The sequence below is a fragment of the Pipistrellus hanaki genome, assembly GCF_964339955.1.
Source record: "Pipistrellus hanaki genome assembly, chromosome: X".
NCBI lineage: Eukaryota > Metazoa > Chordata > Mammalia > Chiroptera > Vespertilionidae > Pipistrellus > Pipistrellus hanaki.
Genome location: NC_140524.1, coordinates 73025830 through 73032212, shown reverse-complemented (window position 1 = coordinate 73032212; position 6383 = coordinate 73025830).

Sequence of the window (6383 nt, the reverse complement as noted above, 5' to 3'; positions counted from 1 at the left end):
CCACAAATATGTCCAATATTCAATGTTTTAAGCCACACCTCTTCCACTCCCTCTGCACCCAGTCTCCACCCCCTGGCTTTTTAAAGCCCTGCAATTTGCTGCTGCCGCCATATTTCTTCTTTTCCTGAGCTGTAATGGAGTCTTGCTAATAGAAGAGGTCTTCAGCCATGTGGTTCTTTCTGGAACATTTTCCAGCTCTCAACCACTCTTTATGGCGCATCTCTTTTAAAAAATTCACCAAAATTCTATAAAATATTTGGAAAATTCTATACTTTCTTCCAGTATTTTATTGACACCTCCCTATTTTTTAGGTATTTGGAATACTTTTATGACATTTTTCATTAAAAAAATTTTTGTTTGCAACAATTTTTTTCTCGAGGCCTCGGTTTTGTGATTTAGTTCTTTATTTATTCCACTTTTCTATATTTTCCCCATGTGGATACCTGTTTTATTTATTTACTTTAATAAATGTGCCCATCGGGGCCGCGGATACCTGCTTTTAATTTTTTTTCCCTCCTTCGCCCATCGGGGCCTCGGATACCGGCTATGTCCTCCTTTTCCCCAAACCATTGGCCCACCGGGGCCTAGGATACCTGCTTTTTAAAAAAATTATTTGTTATGATTGCCCATCGGGGCTTCGGATACCTGCTATAATTTTTTTTTCTTGCCCATCGGGGCCGCGGATACCTGCTTAGATTTTTTTTTTTAGTCGCTCGAAATGTTATTTTCTGTGGTTTGTTATGCTATCTGCAATGTCTACAAATTCTTGCTGCTAATCTTTGGTGTTGTGTGAGTGAGTCTATATCTCTGGCTGGGAGATGAATGCAGTTAGCCCGAAGGGGTTGGTTAGGTTAGGGAGGAAAATAATGGCGACTCTAAGTTCGCTGCGGAGCTCAGCGGATGGTAATTGGTTGCGACTGTTCTAAATTAGAGAGGCTAGAGGCCTGAGGTGCTTATTGTGAATGGCCTGATTTGCATGCATTGTGTTCTCAAGAATAGGATAGTCTGCGCCGCATTACCCGGGGCTAGTTGGAAATGAGTTCCAGACGACTTACAGGGAGGGGCCAAAATGGCGCCATGGCATTGCTCAGCATGGCGGGCGGTCTGCTTTGTTAGTGTCGAAAATGGCGGGTCCAGTTTTGTGGAAGGCCACACCACGGTAGTGTCTTTGTTCGGATGCACGGTGAGGCGGTGGAAATATTCTGTTACATGGTGTAAAATGGCGGCGATGGCGGCGCCAGGACCCGGCGCGGTGTCAAAAATGGCGGAATATGGCGGTTGCCGCGAGCGTTGCCGGATGAGTCATGGCGGCCTTTGTCTTTGCAGCAGGCATTTCCGGACAGGTTTTGCCGCAGGGACATATAAGGAAGGTCTTGGCTCGTGGTTAAGGACGTCCTGGCATTTGCGCGGGCTTTGCTTGCGGTGTGCCTGCCGCCCTGTTAAACATGGCGCGCGCTTCCGGTTTGCTGCAAAAAAGTGAAAGGCGGGATGATCGTCGTCGCCCGACCCACCCGATCAGACCCCGTGGCACAAGTGGGCACAGCCAATTAATGGAGAATGGAATTAGACCACTACCGTGGCTCCTGGCTGTCCAATTTTTCCAGAGGCAGAAGCTGAGGGGCCACTTACGTAACATCTGCTCCCGGCTGTGGTGCTCAAGGTCGTTCCAAGGACGTCTGGCCGGTCCGGCTCCGTCCCCTCCAGCGCTGCCTCTGGGCCCTACCGCCATGTGCGCCAGGCCAGGGCTCCATGCCTACCACGTGTAAAACATGGCGCTGAGTCCAACATGGCGGCGAGTCGTGGCAAGGACCAAAATGGATCTTTGGCCAACAGGTGGCAGAAGAGGAATCCCTCCGTTCTTCAAGAGGAACACCTACCCTGTGGCTAATGCTGGGGTTGGATTTTGAATTCTACTTATTTCTTGGATGTCAGCCATAAATAGTTCAATTACGTAGTTTGCTAGGGTGATATTTAAGCCTCGAGTGACTATTATGGCATTGTTTGTAGGCTTCAATTACAATTAATAAGCTCATTTTGGCGGCCCTTAAAGTTTCTTTTTTTATAAAAATGACATACTTAATTTTTTGTATACAAGATATCCAAATAATTTATAAATTTTATAAATATATAAAACTCAAATAATTTGGCGTTATAACATTTTCCACTAATCTCTTTTACTTTGAGATTGACTTAATAAACTACTTCACTTTGGATTTTTCAAGTCTTCTAGCACATAAAAAGTTAATTAAAAAGTTAACTTTATGACAGAATATAAAACATATTTAAAGGTCCATTCCACTTCAGGCCTTGCTTCGTTCCCATCTTTAATGCTGCACTATATTGACTGTCTAACCTATCAGACAGATAACTTGAATTGCTGTGGACTTGTTTCCTCTATTCAAACTTACCTTGGGGTATTAAATGCCCATATAACCAATATTGTGGTACTCTGCCTCTACAGTCCCCAGTTCCTCCTCCCCTGTTCTCACAACCTCTACATTTAGCCCAAGTCCTTACCTCTTACCCCAGCCCTGCCTAAGCCCCGGCCCCGGCCCCGGCCCCGGCCCCGGCCCCGGCCCCGGCCCCGGCCCCGGCCCCAGCCCCGGCCCCAGCCCTAGCCCCAGCCCCAGCCCCAGCCCCAGCCCCAGCCCCAGCCCCAGCCCCAGCCCCAGCCCCAGCCCCAGCCCGTCCTACCCCAGTTATTTCCTTCAGCCCTTCTCCCTAAATCATGTACTGTGCTGACCACTTAAAGTCTTTGCACAGAGTGAAATTCTAATTATCCATAATCCCACCCATCATATTATATCCCAGTCAAAAACACATTTGCATTAATCGTGGATGCAGAAAAATCCAAGTCTTTTAGTCTTATAGTCCTGTGCAAAAAAAAAAAAAAAAGAAAGAAAGAAAGAAAAGAAAAGGAATCTTACCCCATCACACTGTCTAGAAGTGACTGTTGTTCAAGAATTCAGCTCTGAGACAATTTTCACATAGGTATCTGGAGTACTTTTCATTTAAAAGGTCCAAGGCATCCCATTTGGTAGGTATAACGTGGTCCCATTACTCAAGGATTCTTCTTTTTAGTTGATATCATCCATACTTGTATTTGTAATCATGCGCAAAATTACAATCTCCAATAACTCCCTTTTTTAACTTGTATTCCTAACTGCATTACCGCAGAGGATTCTTCCGACAGTTAATGTGCTTATATGCCACTTCGGTTTTTATCTCACTTTGGAATCCAGGAATCCTCAGTTTGCATTAAAACAGATCCTTTGGGGCAGTTAATGTGTTTAACTGCTCTACTATCTTTATGCTACAATAGCTTTCACCCACCCTTATTTTGCAGTACAATACAAGAGGTTACAAGCGGCAGTTGATGGTACTTAAATGATGGCACTATTGTCCTTATGTTACTATAGAACCCATCTAATCTCACTTTGCATTAAAGCAGCCCTGGGGCGGTAAATGTGCTTAAATTCTACTAGTGTCATCTTTATGTCACTGTAGAACCAATCTGTCCTCATTTTGCATTAAAACAGAGGGTCACTGGGGCAGTTAATGTACTTAAGTGCAACTACAGTGCTTATGCCACTCTAAAACCCATATATCTTCACTTTGCATTAAAACAGGGTCCTTGGGGCAGTTAATGTATTTAAATGCCACTGCTGTCCTTGTGTTAAAGTGGACCTCATATATCCTCACTTTGCATTCAGTCTTAGACACAGTTGATGTGTTTAAATGCCTCTGTTGTGCTTATGTCACTATAGGACCCATAAACTTTGATTTTGACTTAAAACCCAGTGCTTGGGGTAGTTAATGTGCTTAAATGCCCCTATTGCCATTATGTTAGTGTGGAACTTACCCATCCTCATTTTGCATTAAAATAAGGGGTCCTTGGGGCAGTTATGTGCATAAATGGCAATACTGTTCTTTGTCACTCTGGAACCCATACTTACTTTGATTATGATTTAAAAAGGAGTGCTTGGGGCAGTTAATGTGCTTGAATGCCCCTATTGCCATTATGTTAATGTGGAACCCACCCATCCTCATTTTGCATAAAAATAGGGGGACCTTGGGGCAGTTAATGTGCATAAATGCCATTTCTGTCCTTATGTTAAGGTGGAACTGAACACATACTCACTTCCCATTAAAACAGTCCTAGAGGGAGTTAATGTTCTCAAATACTACTCCTGTGCTTAGGTTAGTGAGGAACCCAACTATCCTCACTTTGTATTAAAACAGAGGATCCTTGGTGCAATTGATGTACTTAAATGCAACTACCTTGCTTATGTTACTCTAGAACCCATGTATCCTCATTTTGCATTAAAACAGGGTCCTTGGGGCAGTTAATGTGCTTAAATGCCACTGCTCCCTCTGTTAAGGTGGCATTGACACATCCTCACTTTGCATTTAAACAGTCCTAGAGGCAGTTGATGTGTTTAAATGCCTCTATTGTGCTTATGTCACTATAGGACCCATGCATCCTCTCTTTGCATCAAAACAGGGAGTCCTTGGTGGCAGTTAATGTGCTTAAATGCCAATACTGTTCTTATGTCACTCTGGAACCCATAATTTGATTTTGATTTAAAAAACGAGTGTTTGGGGCAGTTAATGTGCTTGAATGCCCCTATTGCCATGATGTTAATGTGGAACCCACCCATCCTCATTTTGCATAAAAATAGGGGGACTTTGGGACAGTTAATGTGCATAAATGCCATTTCTGTCCTTATGTTAAGGTGGAACTGAACACATACTTCCCATTAAAACAGTCCTAGAGGGAGTTAATGTTCTCAAATGCTACTCCTGTGCTTAGGTTAGTGAGGAAACCAACTATCCTCACTTTGCATTAAAACAGAGGATCCTTGGTGCAGTTGATGTACTTAAATGCAACTACCGAGCTTATATCACAATAGAGCCATTAGACACTCTGATTTTGATGGAAAACAGTCATTTGGGCAGTTAATGTGCTTAAATGCCACTGCTGTTATTATCTTGCTTTGCAACCCACCCTTCCGCAATTTGAATTAAAACTGGGTGCTCAGTGCAGTTGATGTGCTTAAATGTTAGCTGTTGTGCTTATGTCACTCTAGAACCCATGTATCCTCACTTTGCATTTAAACAGGGTCCTTGGGGCAGTGAATGTGTTTATATGCCGCCACTGCTTTCTAGTGTGGAACCCGCTCATCCTCACTTTGCATTAAAACAAGGGGTGCTTGGGCAGTTAATGTGCATAAATGCCACTACTGTCCTTGAACCCATACTCACTTTGATTTTTATATAAAACAGGTGTTTGGTAGTTAATGTGCTTAAATGCCAGTACTGTGCTTATATCATTATAGAATCTATCTATCCTCACTTTGCACTAAAGTAGAGGGTCTTCAAGCCACTGCTGTCTTTATGTGAAGGTGGAACCCACCTATCCTCACTTTGTATTAAAACAGTCCTTGGGGCAGTTAATGTGTTTAATGCCACACCTGTCCTTAGGTCAATATGGAACCCACTCATCCACACTTTGCATTAAAACAGGTGGCAGTTAATATGCTTAAAAATGCCACAAGTGTCCCTATGTCACTATAGAACCCAGACTCACTTTGATTTGATTTAAAAGAGTCCTTGGGGCACATAATGTGCTTCAGTGCCACTATTCCCCTTAAGTTAAGGTGGAACCCACCCATCCTAATAGCATTGGGACAGTTAATGTGTTCAAGTTATGCCATTACTGCTTTTTAGTGTGGAACTCAGGCATCCGCCCTTTGCATTAAAATACTCCCTGGGGCAGGAAATGTGCTGAAATACCACTATTGTCCTTATCTTACTTTGCAACCCACCCATCCTCACTTGGCCTTAAGAGGGTCCTTGGGGCAGTTGATGTGCTTAAATGTAACTGCTGTGCTTATGTTACTCCAGAACCCTGGTATCCTCACTTCGCATTAAAACACAGTCCTGGGGGCAGTTAATATATTTAAGTGCCACTGCTGTCCTTATGTTAAGGTAGAATTCACATGTCCTCATTTTGAATTTAAACAGTCCTAGAGGCAGGTGTTGTGCTTAAATGCCACTAGTGTACCCTATGTCACTATAGAACCCATATTCACTTTGTGATTAAAACAGAGTCCTTGGGGCAGTTAATGTGCATCAATGCCACTAAAGACCCCATATCACTCTAGAACCCATCTATCCTCACTTTGCCTTAAAACAGGGGGTCCTTGGAGCTGTTAATGTGCTTAAATGCCAGTACTGTTCTTAAGTCACTATAGAACCCATAATTACTTTGTTTTTGATTTAAAACAGAGTGCTTGGGGCAATTAATGTGTTTAAATGCATCTATTGCCATTATGTTAATGCGAAACCCACCCATCCTTACTTTGCATTAAAACAATTTC